Genomic DNA, 16,986 nt, shown 5'->3' on the forward strand with positions numbered 1-16,986 from the left:
TAATCTAGAGGAATATTTCCTCCTACTCCTGGTAGTTGAAGCTGGTACCTCAGCTGGGGCAGTCAGCCAATACCCAAACATACTTTCCTCATGTGGCCTGAGCTTCCTCATAGCATGACTGCTTCAGAATAGTTAGACTTCTTACAAGGTGGCTGAGGGCTCCAGACACTAGTGTTTCTATAACCAAGGTGAAAGCTGCATTGCATTTTATGACCTTCCCTCCAGAGTCACACAGTATCATTTCTGTTGCATTTTATTTTATTTTTATTTCTACTGCATTGTATTGGATTAGAGTTAAGTCATTAAGTCTAGGCTAAATTCAAGGAAAAGGCATATAAATCCTAACTCTCAATAGAAGAAGGGTCAAAGAATTTATAATTGTGTTTAATTTACAGGCAGGTTGTATTTAGATTAATGAACTAGCTATGCTAGAAATAGTCACCTTTACCTTCTCCAGAGGAGGCTCTGCACTCAAATCCTCCCCTTTATTACTGGGGACATTACCAAGACATATCTCAGTATACTAATGAAGAAGCCCTTACCTTCTTTCTGTAGCTTCTTACCACTACAGGCAAAAATAAATGCAGGTCCTTGGCCATAGAACACAGCCTGTCTCCTCTTGGGCACTTCTCCCCCAAATCTCAATACTGCCATTGGCAGTACTGCTGTGCTGAAACTACCCAAAAGTATGGCTCTGTGTTCTTGGAGCATGTAATGAGCCAAGCCAGTTTGTGATCTGCACAGAAACAGAAAAAAACACCTCCACATGTCCTCTTTTTTTTTTTTTTAAGTTTTTATTTATTTGAGAGAGTGAAAGAGAGAGCGTGATTGAGGGGAGGAGCAGAGGGAGAGGAAGAAGCAGACTTCCCACTGAGCAGGGAGCCTGACTCAGGACTTGATTCCAGGATCCCAGGATCATGACCTGAGCCCAAGGTTAAACATCTGTTTAACCAACTGAGGCACCCAGGCACCCTCAAAACAACTCATTCTTGTGCTGTAGTGTGTCATATGGGCATCAAAGAAGTATTATCTTGGGCAATCCGGGTGGCTCAGCAGTTTAGCGCTGCCTCTGCCTGTGTCTCTGCCTCTCTCTCTCTCTCTCTCTCTCATGAATAAATAAAAATCTTTAAAAAAAAAAAGAAAAGTATTATCTTGCATTCTAAAGTCTTAACAGTTTAGTCAATATGGTTCTTTTAGGTTTTGTTTACAGTCTCTTTATGCCCTAAGGCATTCATGTATTCATAGGAAACTGGAAAACACATCTAGGTGAGGATCATTCCTCAGATCTTTGCTATAGTTAATGTCTACAACACTAAGCAATCTTGCTGATATGTCTGACCCTCTCTTCCAGGTTCTTTCCAGCTGGTCTTTCTATCTTGAATCTTGCATTTGAATAGACTTTGGATAGTCCCACTCATCAGCTGGACCTGCCCAACCAGGTCTGATCCACATTAATGTGGGCAACTACTAGAAAACAAATAAGCAGCTTCTAGGAAGCTTCTACAGTTCCAACCACATTCAATGATATATAGCTGATTGCAATTTAGTGTTTTCTTTATGAATCAAGGTCATTATATTGTGAATAACACATCTTGTATTAATAGAAGGCTACTCTCAGAAGCTATTTAGGTATGAATAGAAAATAGAATCATAGAGTTGATTCAGGGCAGCCTTCCTGCTGAGAGATACTTGGAATCTTCTCAGTGGAATTCTAGACTCTATCCAAATGTGATGGGGACCTCACTGAAATAGTACATTCAATGGTAACTTTTTTTCTCCTGAAATTGTATTGAAACCCTCCTCTTTATGATATCTATATTCTGGTCTGTTTTGCCTTCTAGAGGAACACAGGACAAGTCTATTTCTTATCCTGTGTAACTGCTTTCAAATATTTGAAGGGAGTTCTGTTTCTTTAGTTTTTTCCTCAAAGCATTTTCTCAGCTTTCTGTGTACTATTCAATTTTCCTCTTAAAACATCCCATGCATTGTACATCATTCCAATTGCATCCAACTAACAAAAAAATAGAACCTCTGATTGCATGCTTTTGTTAATATAATAAAAAATCAGGAGATCTCTGGGTGGCTCGGTAGTTTAGCGCCTGCCTTCGGCCCAGGGTGTGATCCTGGAGTCCTGGGATTGAGTCCCACATCAGGCTCCCTGCATGGATCCTGCTTCCCTCTGCCTGTGTCTCTGCTTCTCGCTCTCTCTGTGTCTCTCATGAATAAGTAAATTAAAAAATCTTAAAAAAAATCATATAAGCAACTGCACCTCATTGTTGATATGTATGAAGCTTTTTAAAAAAAAAAAACCTTTGTTTTTATTTTTGTTTTTGTTTTAATAAAATGATATTGTATCAAGTCTAGGTTTTCTCTCTGTCCTTCCCTGTTGTCATGTCATGAATTAGGCACTCTTGTCATCCCCTCAACTGAACTTACATTTCTCAAACTTTTTAATTCTTGAAGGAAGACCTTGCTTTTAGATTCATGAAATGTATTAGATATTATATTTCTCTTTTTTAATTTTCAAATAACAGCTTTATTGAGATATAATAAATATATCATATGGATTTAAAGTAGATAACTCATGGAGTACCTGAATGGCTCAGTCAGTTAAATGCCTGACCCTTGCTCTCAGCTCAGGTCTTAATCACAGAGTCGTGAATTCAAGGCCTGCGGAACCTACTTAAAAAAAATAAAGTAGACAATTCACTGATTTTTTTTTCATTGTTTTAAATTTAAATTCAATTAATTAACATATAATGTATTATTAGTTTCAGAGGTAGAGGTGGGCAATTCTTCAGTCTTATGTAATATCCAGTGCTCATTACATCACATTCCCTCTTTAATGTCCATCACCCAGTAACCCCACCCCCCCAATCCCCTCTCCTCCAACAACCCTGTTTGTTTCCCATGATCAAGAGTCTCTTGTGGTTTGTATCCCTCTCTGATTTCATCTTGTTTTATTTTTTTCCTCCCTTCCCCTATGTTTCTCTATTTTGTTTCTTAAATTCTACATATGAGTAAAATTAAATGATAGCTAATTCACTGATTTTTAGTATATCCATAGTGTCAGGCAACCATCATCACAATAAGTTTTAGAACATCTTCAGTACTCCAAAAGTACCCTAGATATTATATTTTTAACATTTACCAAAGGATATTTATATCAGTATGTTATTTCATCTTATAACATCCTGCTTATACTACCTCTTATACTACCTCTCACAAGAAATATTCTTTGTGAATTCAGTAATTTGGAGTGTTAAATTTTCTTAAGTTTGCTTTTATTTCATGGTGCAGTAGACTATATGCAGTATGCTACCTTTTGGCAAGAAGCAAAGAGAAAATGCATATATAATGAAAATGGCACCTGATAAAGGATGAGTAAGAACAGGGTGTAGGAGATAGGAAGAGAATAAGACTTCTCTGAGTATATCTTTTATTTATTTTTTATTTTTAAAGATTTTATTTATTTATTCATGAGAGACACACAGAGAGAGAGAGGCAGAGACACAGGCAGAGGGAGAAGCAGGCTCCATGCAGGGAGCCCGATGTGGGACTTGATCCCGGGACTCCAGGATCATGCCCTGGGCCAAAGGCAAATGCTTAACTGCTGAGCCACCCAGGGATCCCTCAAGTGTCTTTTGAATATCATTTTCTTCCTACAGACTAAAATGAACTTATGCCATGTTAAATTAGCTAAACTGGAACTATTTGCCAGAATCCTTTTCCATCATTTAAGACCTGCTCACCCACTCCAAAGTATATCCCCTGAGATGGTCCAGAGCAAACTCTTCTCACCAACGCTGTTAGAAATACATTTGTGGGATCCCTGGGTGGTGCAGTGGTTTAGCGCCTGCCTTTGGCCCAGAGCGCGATCCTGGAGACCCGGGATCGAATCCCACGTCGGGTTCCCAGTGCATGGAGCCTGCTTATCCCTCTGCCTATGTCTCTGCCTCTCTCTCTCTGTCTCTCTCTATGTGACTATCATAAATAAAAAAAATTTAAAAAAAAGAAATACATTTGTGAGGGTAACTCTTAGAGTTCTCTGCTGGCTCTCATCCATATGCCAGAAATGACAACAATTGCTACCATTTCTGTGGGATGAATGTTTAACTCTGTAATGACAGGCTTCTCCTGCAGGACTCCCATCACAGCCCTGTTATGAAAGCCCAGTGACAGTCTGACTCGTGTTGCAGTCCTTCCTTGTAGCTTCTAGCTCAACCTTACCAATTTCATTTTTATCTTGCTTCTCCCACTTCAGCTCCGTTTTTCCTTCCTGCTGTCTGGCTGAGGATTTCGGGATCCAGTAGCAGACCCAGAAACAACAGCCTCACCTCGATGTTTTTTTTTTTTAAAAGATTTTATTTATTTATTCATGGAAGACACACACAGAAAGGCAAAGACACGGTCAGAGGGAGAAGCAGACCCTATGCAGGGAGCCCGATGTGGGACTCGATCCCAGGACCCTGGGATCATGCCCTGGCCCGAAGGCGGTGCTAAACTGCTGAGCCACCCAGGCTGCCCACCTAGACTGTTTAAACAGCTCCATGCTTGCCTAAGACCAAATCTCTGTAATACATTCCTATTATTTATGTTCCTAGCGCTTCTGCTTCTGATTAAGTACTGACTGGAATAGATTCAAAGAACAAAATGCACTACTAATGAATCTTGAACTTTATACGGAAGGCTTATTATTGGTAGTGATATTGGTTTTGTAATTCTGAAACATTTGTATTTATTATGGGTAGAGCAAATGATCACATATGATGGTGTTGGGAATCTAGGTTCTTACTGTGAAAAAAGAAACACATTGTGAACAGAAGTTGAAGAACCCTGTGGTGCTGGATTTGAATTGGAATAACTATATTAATGTAGGATTTAGAGAAAAATACTGTGTCTGTGAACATGTGTATATGTATAATTTTAGAAGAATGTATACTAGTTATTATACAGAGAAGAAATGATAGAATTAGGAAAGTACATATATTATGTAATACATATAATGTAAGCATATATATTTGTAAATGCTTATATAATATGTATCTGTATATTTATGCCTGCATATAGTATATATGTGTATTTATATACCCCTGACTATTTATATGTAATGTGTGTGTATATATGTATATACACACATATGTATAAATGTACAGGCATAGGTATAGATTCATATATTCTTAGCTCTGTGCACTTAAAGAGGTACCTGGGAGTATCAATAGGTATACCTAGTACCTAGATCTTGATTTTGAAATGCCATTCTACATTCTACATAATAAGGCCTCCTTTGAGAAATGGCAGATTCCAGATCTGGGGCAGGAAATGTATAAAGTGAGCTTGTGAGTATGCACCTTGGTATACTCCAGAGCAAGGGCATGATAGAATTAGAAAAAAAAATCATTTTGCCACCACCAGTGTAATAATTACTCCAGGTTAGGACCATTAATAGTTGCTGAAAGTCTTACTGAGTAAGAAACTGTCGGGGATCAGGGCAGTCCTACGGTTTTGTAATGGTACCACACAGACCTCGCACTAATTACAAAGGGGGAAGTATATGTTTGCAATAGCAGTCCCTCCATTAGCCAACCTATTAAACTCAGCATCCCCAATAGGAGGATAATTCAACATTATGTAACAAATCCTGATGTGGTGCATGGTAGTATTGGGGCCAAAAAATGTTTAACTTGAACGTACCCATGAGGAAACCATCAAATCCAGAATGTGGGAGATTAGAGAAGACAAACAAATCTAACTCTTCAAAAATGTAATTTTATGCAGGTGCCTGGATGATTCATTTGGTCAATCATCCGACTCTTGATTTTGGCTCGAGTCATGATCTTGGGGTCATGCGAGCAAGCCCCACATCAGTTTCTGCACTGGGTTGTGGAACCCCTTGTTCCTCTTCCTCTGCTCCTCCCTGCCCTCCATCTCTAAAATAAATAAATAAAATCTTTTTTTAAAAAATATTGTTAAAAATTCAATACTATGAAAAACAAGTCAAGGGCAGAAAGTCAAAGAGACTATCCTACATTAAAAGAGATTACAGAGAAAAGAGATTAAAGAGCTTTAGCAACCAAATGCAATACATGAAATTTAACTGAATACTGGATAAGACAATAAACTATGAGAGACATTTTTGGGGCAATTGGGGAACTTAAATGTGTGCTATATATTAAATAATAATTTTGAATGAATGTGAATTAATGATAATATCCTTACTGTTATAAGATGAAAGGTGAAGTATTTAAGGCTGAAATAGCATTATGTCTGCAATTTACTTTAAAATGATTCAGAAAGAAATGGAGATAAAGAAAAGGCAACAATTTATTAACAGGGAATCTAGATAAAGGATATGGTCATTTGTTTGTAGTACTATTTTGACATTTCTGTATATTTGAGATTTAAAAAAAAAATATTAAAGAGCGTGCCTGGCTGGCTCAGTTAATACAGCATACAGCTCTTGATCTCAGAGTTGTGAGTTTGAGTCCCACTTTGGATATAGAGATTACTTAAAAATAAAATCTTTAGGGGTGCCCAGTGGCTGAGTCTATTAAGTGTCTGACTCTTGATTTCGGCTCAGGTTATCTCAGGGTCATTAGATCCAGCCCCATGTCGGGCTCCAGCCCCATGCTCAGTGTGGAGTCTGCTTGAGATTTTCTTTCTCCCCCTTACTCTGCCTGCTTTACGCTTCCCCCATGTTCTCACCCTCCCCCCATGCTCTCACCCTGCCCAAATAAGTTAATAAATCTTTAAAATCTTTTTAAATGTTGGAGGAAATTTCGCTTTTATTATATAAAAGCAGTGCATACTTATGATAAAGCATTGTCATAAGTTTCCAAAGGAATGTTTTTTCAGACAATTAAAAACTTGCTAGTCATGTACTACTATTAATATTACATTATGTCTTACCTTCTTCTTACATTTACTGTCTTCTTACATAGGATCAATTCCTGATTAGTCTAGTCTTATAATTCTTTTATTTTCTGATAGTGGGATTAAACCTTTTTTGTGTCATGATTCATAGACAATAAGAGTCCATGAGATAAAATTTTTGCTGTGTTTCACTCGTTTTATTTTTTTAAAAGATTCTATTTATTTATTCATAAGAAACACAGAGAGAGGCAGAGATGTAGGCAGAGGGAGAAGCAGGCTCCATGCAGGAGCCTGATGTAGGACTCGATCCTGAGACCACCGGATCACGCCCTGAGCCAAAGCCAGGTGCTCAATCGCTGAGCTACCCAGGTGCCCCTCATTCTAGTTTTAATAAGACCCTGTGATATACTCTTCATATCAAATAGAGATCTCTTATCGTAAATGTTGTTACATTATTTTAAGTATATATTTGTAATGTAATTTTATTGTACATATTTATAGCAACACCTGTTCTGGTAACTTGTTCTTAAGATATATTTATGGTGTCTTATGGTTCATTTCTTCACTTCTTTCATTCATTCAACAAATATTTATTATATAGCTACTGAGTACCAGAAACTGTACTAGGCTTTTATGTAATCTGAACAATACTTAGAGTCTCAGATTTTTTGTTTGTTCTAACACTTACCATTGCTCTGGGAGAGCCTTGTATACAGTAGACTGTTCCTTGTTTTTTTGTTGTTGTTTTGTTTTTGTTAAAAGCAAGTTGATTATTTTTTATTTATTTATTTTTTAGAGAGTGCATGAGAGAGCGAGGGGGAGGGGCAGAGGGAGAAAGAGAGAGAATCCTAAGCAGGCCCGGTGCCCAGAGCAGAGCCCAACACGAGACTGGATCCTACGACCCTGAGATCATAACCTGAGCCTAAATCAAGAGTCAGTGCTTACATGGACTAAGCCACCAGGCGCCTCCACAGTAGACTGATAAAGAGCAAGCATTTAATAGTACTCAACATCACAGATATTACTGGTTCATAGTTAATGTCTCTAATAGTGATTTTCAAATTCATCTTTTGCTTTATGCCTTTCTCTGAGACACAGAAACCTTTCTGTGAGATCTTGCTTCCTACATCACAGAGAAAATAGAGGCATAAAGACATGAACTCTAATGCTTCTAATGCCCCCAAGTACAAACTTGCATTGCAAACGTGCATTTTTTTAACGAATTCTTAACGCCCTGCTTCATAGTATGCGATGTTGATCCTCTTTCTGTATTTGATACTGTGAGCTGTTTACTTTTTCTGGAAAATCTCTATTGCCTTAGATTTCATGACTCCACACACTCCCAGTTCTTCTCAAAAAAGGTCAGTTCTTTCTTGGCTTCCTTTTTAGGGTCAATTTTCACAATTGGAAATAACCTGGGGAAAAAGGACTCCATCCTTTCCCATTTCTTTCCTCACAGAACTCCTTTTACACTCATATCCATTCCATAGGTTTTATTTACAATGATGACTTCTAAATGTGTGTATTACAGTCTACATGTCTTTACCTGGACTCAGCCTTTAGTATTCAACAACCTACTTCATTTCTGTACCTACTTCATTTCTGTACCTACTTCATGTCTGTACATAAATGTGTCACAGGCGTTGCAAACTCCACAAATCCGAGACTGAGCCCTACATTCCCCACTTTATGCTCTAACAGCTGCTCAACCTGTATTTTTTTAAAATCTCAGTTGGTGCCACCACCTTTTGACTTTCTTATTGAAAGATAAATATGGTGGTGCCTGGGTGACTCGGTTAAGTGTTAACTCTTGCTTTCAACTTAAGATTCTCTGCCCCTCTGTCTCTCTCTCTCTTTCTCAAAAAAAAAAAAAAAGTTAAAAATAAATAAATACTAGTCCCTCCCCCCTGCCTGCCAAAAGCAAGAGGACAACAAGAAATCTTTTGGAGGTGGTGGATATGTTTATTACCTTGTTTGCAATGATCATATCCCAGGTGTATGCCTATGTCTAAACTCATCAAAATATGCATATTAAATATGTACAATTTTTGTATATTAAGTTTACCTCAATAAACTTTTTTAAAATTTAAAGAAAAAGGGGGACACCTGGGTGGCTCAGCCGTTGAGCATCTGCCTTTGGCTCAGGACGTGATCCTGGAGTCCCAGGATAGAGTCCCACTTCGGACCCCCTGCAGCCTGCTTCTCCCTCTGCCTATGTCTCTGCCTCTCTCTCTGTGTCTCTCATGAATAAATGAATAAAATCTTTAAACAAAATAAAGAAAAAGATAAATACTAATTCCATATTCTGTTACTGATGTAACAAAAATCTTCGAATTAATCCTTGTAATCTTTTAATATTTGAATCCAGTTACTTTTGAAGTTTTTCAACAACAGATTAGTAAATATATGTCTTTTATCTTCACATCTTTTTCACGTTGGATGCCCTCCTCTGAAGGAAAATCTAAATTTTTCCCTTTTAAAACTCTTTTATTTATTACTTGGATACTTTTTTAGCTGTCTTTTTTTCTCCTGGATCTTAGTTTCTGGTTTTGGCATCTGCCAGGATTACATCCCTGCTTGTTATTATGATGACTCAATATTGGATTTAACCAAATGTTAATTTAACAATTTTATAAATATATTTGATTTAGATTGCTAGTGTACATGTTGATTAGAGTTTATGTATTGTGTATATTAAAGTAACAATAGCTTTGAGAGGCAAATATCCTAATTATGCAAATCCTTCAATCTATATATTGACATCTCTCTCACACTAAAATTAGCATGGTTCTCTAGGTGGCACTTTCAAGAAGTTTTCTTGCCTGAATATAAACATATCTTCCCTGATATCATAGAGGACAATAATTCACTCTCTAGGAGGTGTTATTAGTTGTTAACATTATGGAAGAAAGTTAGATATTTGGAAATTAAGAGGCCAAGAACTCTGTTTTTTAATGAGAAGATAAAACACTTTATCATGTTTACCTTTCACATTATTTAAAACATTCCAAACATAAGTGCAGTGGATTGTCCTAGACGAGAGTAGGCCCAAGGATTTTTGAAATGCTGAAGAGAAGATGTACCATTTAAAGGTTACAAGCAGAAGCTTGTGGGTGGGAGCAGGGCCATAGTGATGGCAGACAGCCAGGCTGGACTCAATCAGTATGACCCAGCAATTGCACTGCTGGGGATTTACCCCAAAGATACAGATGCAGTGAAACTCCGGGACACCTGCACCCCAATGTTTATAGCAGCAATGTCCACAATAGCCAAACCGTGGAAGGAGCCTCGGTGTCCATCAAAAGATGAATGGATAAAGAAGATGTGGTCTATGTGTGGAATAGAATTCCATATTCTATGGAATATTCCTCAGCCATTAGAAACGACAAATACGCACCATTTGCTTAAACGTGGATGGAACTGGAGGGTATTATGCTGAGTGAAATGTCAATCGGAGGACAAACATTATATGGTCTTATTCATTGGGGAAATATAAAAAATAGTGAAAGGGAATAAAGGGGAAAGGAGAAAAAATGAGTGGGAAATATCAGAAAGGGAGACAGAACATAAAAGACTCCTCTAACTCTGGGAAACGAACTAAGGGTGGTGGAAGGGGAGGTGGGCGGGGGGTGGGGGTGACTGGGTGACAGGCACTGAGGTGGGCACTTGACAGGATGAGCACTGGATGTTATTCTATATGTTGGCAAATTGAACACCAATAAAAAATAAATTTATATTAAAAAAGAAGTTGAATGTTACTGCTCCTGATTGACAAAAGATTAATAATGCAGACAGCAGCTTCATAATATTACTCCACCTTCAGAAGTTTTTCAATATATAGATCAAGACTGAAACTCCCAACCTGATATGGAAACATGCTTAGAGATGTCTCTAGCTAAAAATGAATAAGCTAAAGGCAAAATGGACAGAATAAGGACATTTAAAACCCTTCTGTTTCAAGAACTGATAGCTAAGTCTTGAAGTATTCAAGGTGAGGATTACCTGCCATCATAACTAGTTTATTTTTCCTGGGTCTGAAAGTATCTACTCCCTTCATGGAATTGACATGCCTGTTACAAGGTTTTTGTGAGCAATAAACGATATTAAAGGTTTCTTCTTAATGTGGAACTGGACCAATTACTTCAAGGCCATTATAATCTCCTCAAGACACTTGTCCTTGTAATTTGACCTTGCTAGATGGAAACTTGAAGTTATGGGAGGTATAAAACCAGTTTTCCTTTCTCTTCCCCTGAAGATTTATTTCACTGGTAAGTTTATAGCCTAGAGTTAATCACACATCTTTGGGTATGATTGATTTAATTATTCTCTGTGGGAATGAAAAATTCAAAGTTACAAAGTTTTATTTCTAGAATGGATCTAGGTATAAAGCAAGTACTCCACTTTTTGCTCTCAATATATTACATTACATACACACATATATACATATATAAAGCCACAATTAAAATAGCCACAAATGTTAAGTATTCTGATTTAGATATATGGTTCCTGGGGATCCCTGGGTGGCTCAGCAGTTTGGTGCCTGCCTTTGACCCAGGACGTGATCCTGGAGTCCCAGGATCAGGTCCCACATCAGGCTCCCTGCATGGAGCCTGCTTCTCCCTCTGCCTGTATTTCTGCCTTGCCCCCATCTCTCATGAATAAATAAATAAAATCTTAAAAAAATAGATATATGCTTCCTTGTCCTTTTGTTGTTTTTTTTTTTTTAGATTTTATTTATTTATTCATGAGAGACAAAGAGAGAGAGACCGAGAGAGAGGCAGGGACATAGGCAGAGGGAGAAGCAGGCTCCATGCAGGGAGCCTGACGTGGGACTGGATCCCTGGTCTCCAGGATCACATCCTGGGCTGAAGGCGGCGCTAACCCGCTGAGCCGCCCGGGCTGCCCTTCTTTGTCCTTTTGGATGAAGTTGGGAGAAGATACATGGAGATGTTGGTGCATTATGTATTGGGACAAATTATACCTACTGCTTGCTTATTTCTGTGGCAAAGAAGGATTTAGTTGGTTTGGGATACTGCTGAGAGATGCTTGCAGGAGATGGAGAATGAATGGAGAGAAGAAGCTGATGGGACACTTTGGTGAGGGTCTTTGTGTGGTCCTGGGCTGGAGCAACTGGGAAGCAAAGTGCCATGGATGTAGAGAGCAAGCCTTTCTCCCTATATCTGCACAGAACCCAGCTTGTTTTGGCAATGTGCAGGCAGTGACTCTGGATTACCAGGAGGTTGCATCTTTGGCATGAGTAGTGGAGAGCCTGCAAAGAGCACCCTCAACAGTAGCATCAGTGGTTCTTCTTCAGACAATGTCAAGGACAGTGGAACAGGAGAGAGAGCATAGTAGAACCTGAGTGGGAATTGGTTTGTAAACCAATGTCATAGGGTCAATGTTACATTATTCCATGGACACCATTCACATGTTATTTAGTGTAAATCTCAGTTGTGCTCCAGGGAGTGACATTCACCCAGGACGCAGTATCAATCACGTCCCCTGGAATTGGGCAATGTGGCTTCCTGGTCCTGGGAAGCATTGCTTTTGGAGACTCCCAGAAATAATTACAGCCTGTTTTACATGGACTGCTGAAGTTCAAACTACCAGTTGATAGTTTAGCTTAAGTCCCTATAAGCCATTGTGATTTTGAGTTTTCAGTAAATATATCTTCATTTCATTCATATGGTCTAATAACATCTGGAAATCTTGGCTTAGTTTTATACTGTTCCTGTCAGATATTGTAGTGTTCTCTTAAAGCATGGGCCCAGCTGGAGTCTAAGCAGTGTTCCAGATTCAAATATATTTGTTTTTGTTTTAAAGATTTTATTTATGTATTTATGAGAGACAGAGAAAAAGAGAGAGAGGCAGAGACACAGGCAGAGGGAGAAGCAGGCTCCATGCAGGGAGCCTGATGTGGGACTTGATCCCAGGACTCCAGAATCACACCCTGGGCCGAAGACAGGCGCTAAACTGCTGAGCTACCCAGGGATCCCCTAGAATTCCTATTATTGAACCACCTCAAAAAAACTTGATTACATTACTATATTAGATATAATTGTTTGGAATCATGTCTCTATATTCATAAGCTAGGAAATATGTATCTATACTCATAAATGAGACTGGTCTACAATAAGTAAATTAGTGGCTTTTCTGTCTTTTCATTAATAGCCTGGAATAATTTAAATCACATTGAAATTTTATGCTCTTTAAAGAACAAATAAAAATCATATAGCACCTTGCTGGCTCAGTCAGTAGAGCAATCAGCTCTTGATCTTGGGTTTGTGAGATAGAGCCCCATGTTGAGTATACAGAAGAAAGAGAGAGAGAGAGAGAGAGAGAGAGAGAGAGAGAGAGAAGAAATCAATCAGGTAGGTTTGGTGCATTTTACAATGTTAGAATTGAACACTTCTTCAGTTCAATCTATAGTAATTGTTTTGTTTCGTATGCCATCTTTCATGGGTCAGTTTTGTTTATGCAAAATCATCTATTTATCCTATTTCTCAAATTGGTTGACATAAAACTATGTAGTATTCTTTTAGAATTCAGGGATCCCATCCTTTATTTATTCCTAATTAGACTAATAAAGGTTTATTATTCTTTATGAAGAAAGTGTTTTATGAAAAAAAGAAAGTGTTTTATGTTATTAAGAAAGAATAATAGAAATTATAAGACATCATACATTTCTCAATTGTTTTTGATGACGAGAGGTGATGTATTTCTCCAGGAAAAACATTAAAGAAACTTTTTTAAAAAGCCACAAAAATAGGCAAAGCAGACATTTATATGACAGAAAATAATGGGGAGAAAAGTGAGAAATAAATATGAATTAACTATAATCATCTCCATTGTCATTAATGGACTCAAAGTAAAACTTTAAAAATAAATGTCCTTCCCTTTAACAAATAGATATGTACACTTAAGCATATGTACCTTGCAAAGACTACTCTGGGGGAGAAGTGCAAACTTCTACTGAAAAAATGTTATCTCATTTATCAAGGTGTCTTTTCTCAGTGTATTACAGGGTATAGTGTTTGGCTCTTCTTATTTTGTTGTCAAAGACAGTTTTTAAATTAAAATACCATCAGCAGGGATCCCTGGGTGGTGCAGCGGTTTGGTGCCTGCCTTTGGCCCAGGGCGCGATCCTGGAGACCCGGGATCGGATCCCATGTCGGGCTCCCGGTGCATGGAGCCTGCTTCTCCCTCTGCCTGTGTCTCTGCCTCTCTCTCTCTCTCTCTCTCTCTCTCTCTCTCTCTCTCTCTGTGTGTGTGTGTGTGTGTGTGACTATCATAAATAAAGAAAAATTTAAAAATATATATATAAAAAAATTAAAAAAAAAATCATCAGCAGGGGCAGCCCAGGTGGCTCAGCAGTTGAGCGCCTGCCTACAACCCAGAGCCTGATCCTGGAGACCCGGGATCTGATCCCGCATCGGGCTCCCTGCGTGGAGCCTGCTTCTCCCTCTGCCTGTGTCTCTGCCTCTCTCTGTGTGTCTCTCATGAATAAATAAAATGAAAAATAATAATAATAAATAAATAAAATACCATCAGCAGGTAAGTAGATTGCCTTGGGATGCCTGGGTGGCTCAGTGGTTGGGCGTCTGCTTTGGGCCCAGAGCATGATCCCAGGTCTAGTATCGAGTGCCACATCGAGCTCCTTGCATTGAGCCTGCTTCTCCCTCGGCCTGTGTCTCTGCCTCTGTATCTCTGTGTCTCTCATGAATAAATAAATAAAATCTTTTAAAAAAATGTAGATAGCCTCTGTTAACACATTTGTTTTATATATTTATTTATTTTAGAATATAAAAATTTAAATAGTTGTATTGGTTCTTTTTTTTAAATTTAAATTCAATTAGCCAACATTTAGTACATCATTAGTTTCAGATGTAGTTTTCAATAATTCACCAGTTGCATATAACACCCAGTGCTCATCACATCACATGCCCTCCTTAATGCCCATCACCCAGTTACCCCATCCCCTGACCCACCTCCCCTACAGCAACCCTCAGTTTGTTTCGCATGATTTCTCTCTCTCTCTGATTTTTTCCCATTCAGTTTTCCCTCCCTTCCCTTATGATCCTCTGCATTTCTTATATTCCTCTTATGAGTGAAACCATATGATAATTGTCTTTCTTCAATTGACTTATTTCATTTAGCATAATATCCTCCAGTTCCATCCATGTTGATGTAAATGGTAGATATTCATCGTTTCTAGTCATTGTGTAAAATTCTGTTGTACCACATCTTCTTCATCCATTCATCTGTCAAAGGACATTTTGGTTCCTTCCACAGTTTGGCTATTGCAGACATTGCTGCTATAAACATTGGGGTTCAGGTTCCCCTTCATTTCACTACATCTGTATCTTTGGGGAAATACCCAGTAGTCCAATTGCTGGGTCGTAGGGCAGATCTATTTTTAATTTCTTGGGGAACCTCCACACTTTTCCAGAGTGGCTATACCAGCTTGCATTCCTACAACAGTGTAAAGAGGATTCCCCTTTCTCCACATGCTTACCAACATTTGTTGTTTCCTGTCTTGTTAATTTTTGCCATTCTGACGGGTATAAAGTGGTATCTCATTGTGGTTTTGATTTGTATTTCCCTCATGTCAAGTAATGTTGAGCATTTTTTCATATGTCTGTTGGCCATTTATTTGTATATCTTCTTTGGAGAAATATCTGTTCTGTCTTCTGCCCATTTCTTGACTGGATTATTTTGTTATTTGTTTTTTTTTTTAATTTTTTTTTATTTTTTTTTTATTTACGATAGTCATACAGAGAGAGAGAGAGAGAGGCAGAGACACAGGCAGAGGGAGAAGCAGGCTCCATGCACCGGGAGCCCGACGTGGGACTCGATCCCGGGTCTCCAGGATCGCGCCCTGGGCCAAAGGCAGGCGCCAAACCGCTGCGCCACCCAGGGATCCCCTTGTTATTTGTTTAATAAGTTCTTTATAGATCTTGGATACTAGCCCTTTATCTGATATGTCATTTGCAAATACCTTCTCCCATTCTGGAGGTTGCTTTTTAGTTTTGTTGACTGTTTCCTTTGCTGTGCTTTTTAAAAAGCTTCTGTACAACATCTTTTATTTTATTTTATTTTATTTTATTTTATTTTATTTTATTTATTTTAAAGATTTTGTTTATTTATTCTTGAGACACAGAGAAAGAGAGGCAGAGACACAGGCAGAGAGAGAGAAGCAGGCTCCATGCAGGGAGCCTGGTGTGGGACTCCATCCCGGGACTCCAGGATCACCCCTGGGCCGAAGGCAGGTGCTATACCGCTGAGCCACCCAGGGATCCCCAACACTTTTATTTTATTTTATTTTATATTTATTTTTTTGGCATTTTTATTTTAAACCAAAATAACAAATCTATAAAATTTCTCTTTTTTAAAATATTTTATTTATTTATTCATGAGAAACACAGAGAGAGAGGCAGAGACATAGGCAGAGGAAGAATCAGGCTCCCATGAGGAACCCAATGTGAGACTCAACCCCAGGTCCTGAGCTGAAGGCAGACGCTCGATCACTGAGCCACCCAGGTCCCCCTATATAAAATTTCTAATGAGGTTGAAAACATTTTTGATAAAAAAAAAATAAAGAATGTAGAAGAAATGGAAACCAGGAGTAATTCAAATAAGGCTACCCTTGTTTGGTGTCCTCAGGTTTTTTTTTTACTGTTTTTGTTTTTCTTTCATTGATTTAAGAGTATTGAAAAGTACTATGTATGACAGTTTATAAAATAATTATATTTGGGAAATAATAATTTTAAGTATCACTAATTAAAATAATTCCCCTTCAGAGTGCCTGGCTGGCTTAGTCAGTGGAGCATTTGACTCTTGTTCTTGGGGCTGTGAGTTCGAGCTCTAAGTTGGGTGTAGAGATTACTTTTTAAAAAATCTTAAAATAATTCCATTTCACTTAGCTATTTACAGTTTTCTTATAAATAACACAAGCTGCAAGTCTTTAAGGAATCTGGCATTTTTCATTGCTGCAATCTTGTGAAACAAAGGTAAAAATGACATACATACAGTAAACTATATGTTTCTGTAGACAGTACCAATTTTGGAGAGAAGCAACTGAGAGAACAGACCTCAGAATAATTAAATGTACCT

General features: G+C 38.2%; 1 long non-coding RNA gene across 3 annotated transcripts in view; it reads left to right on the forward strand.

Annotated features, from left to right (window-relative positions):
• Positions 1 to 16,986, forward strand: part of LOC129515850 (uncharacterized) — a 28,946-nt gene that overhangs the window by 1,490 nt on the left and 10,470 nt on the right. The window contains exon 3 of one of the 3 annotated variants that reach the window (XR_008665664.1): positions 4,265 to 4,313. The exons of 1 other annotated variant lie outside the window; for it this stretch is intronic. This is a non-coding gene — a long non-coding RNA (uncharacterized LOC129515850). Of the gene's footprint in view, positions 1 to 1,351; positions 1,499 to 4,264; positions 4,314 to 16,986 lie in introns of those variants that run through there. One more of the 3 variants, XR_008665662.1, reaches the window with a different exon arrangement.

The sequence above is a fragment of the Nyctereutes procyonoides genome, unplaced genomic scaffold, assembly GCF_905146905.1.
Source record: "Nyctereutes procyonoides isolate TBG_1078 unplaced genomic scaffold, NYPRO_anot_genome, whole genome shotgun sequence".
In the NCBI taxonomy this organism is placed as follows: domain Eukaryota; kingdom Metazoa; phylum Chordata; class Mammalia; order Carnivora; family Canidae; genus Nyctereutes; species Nyctereutes procyonoides.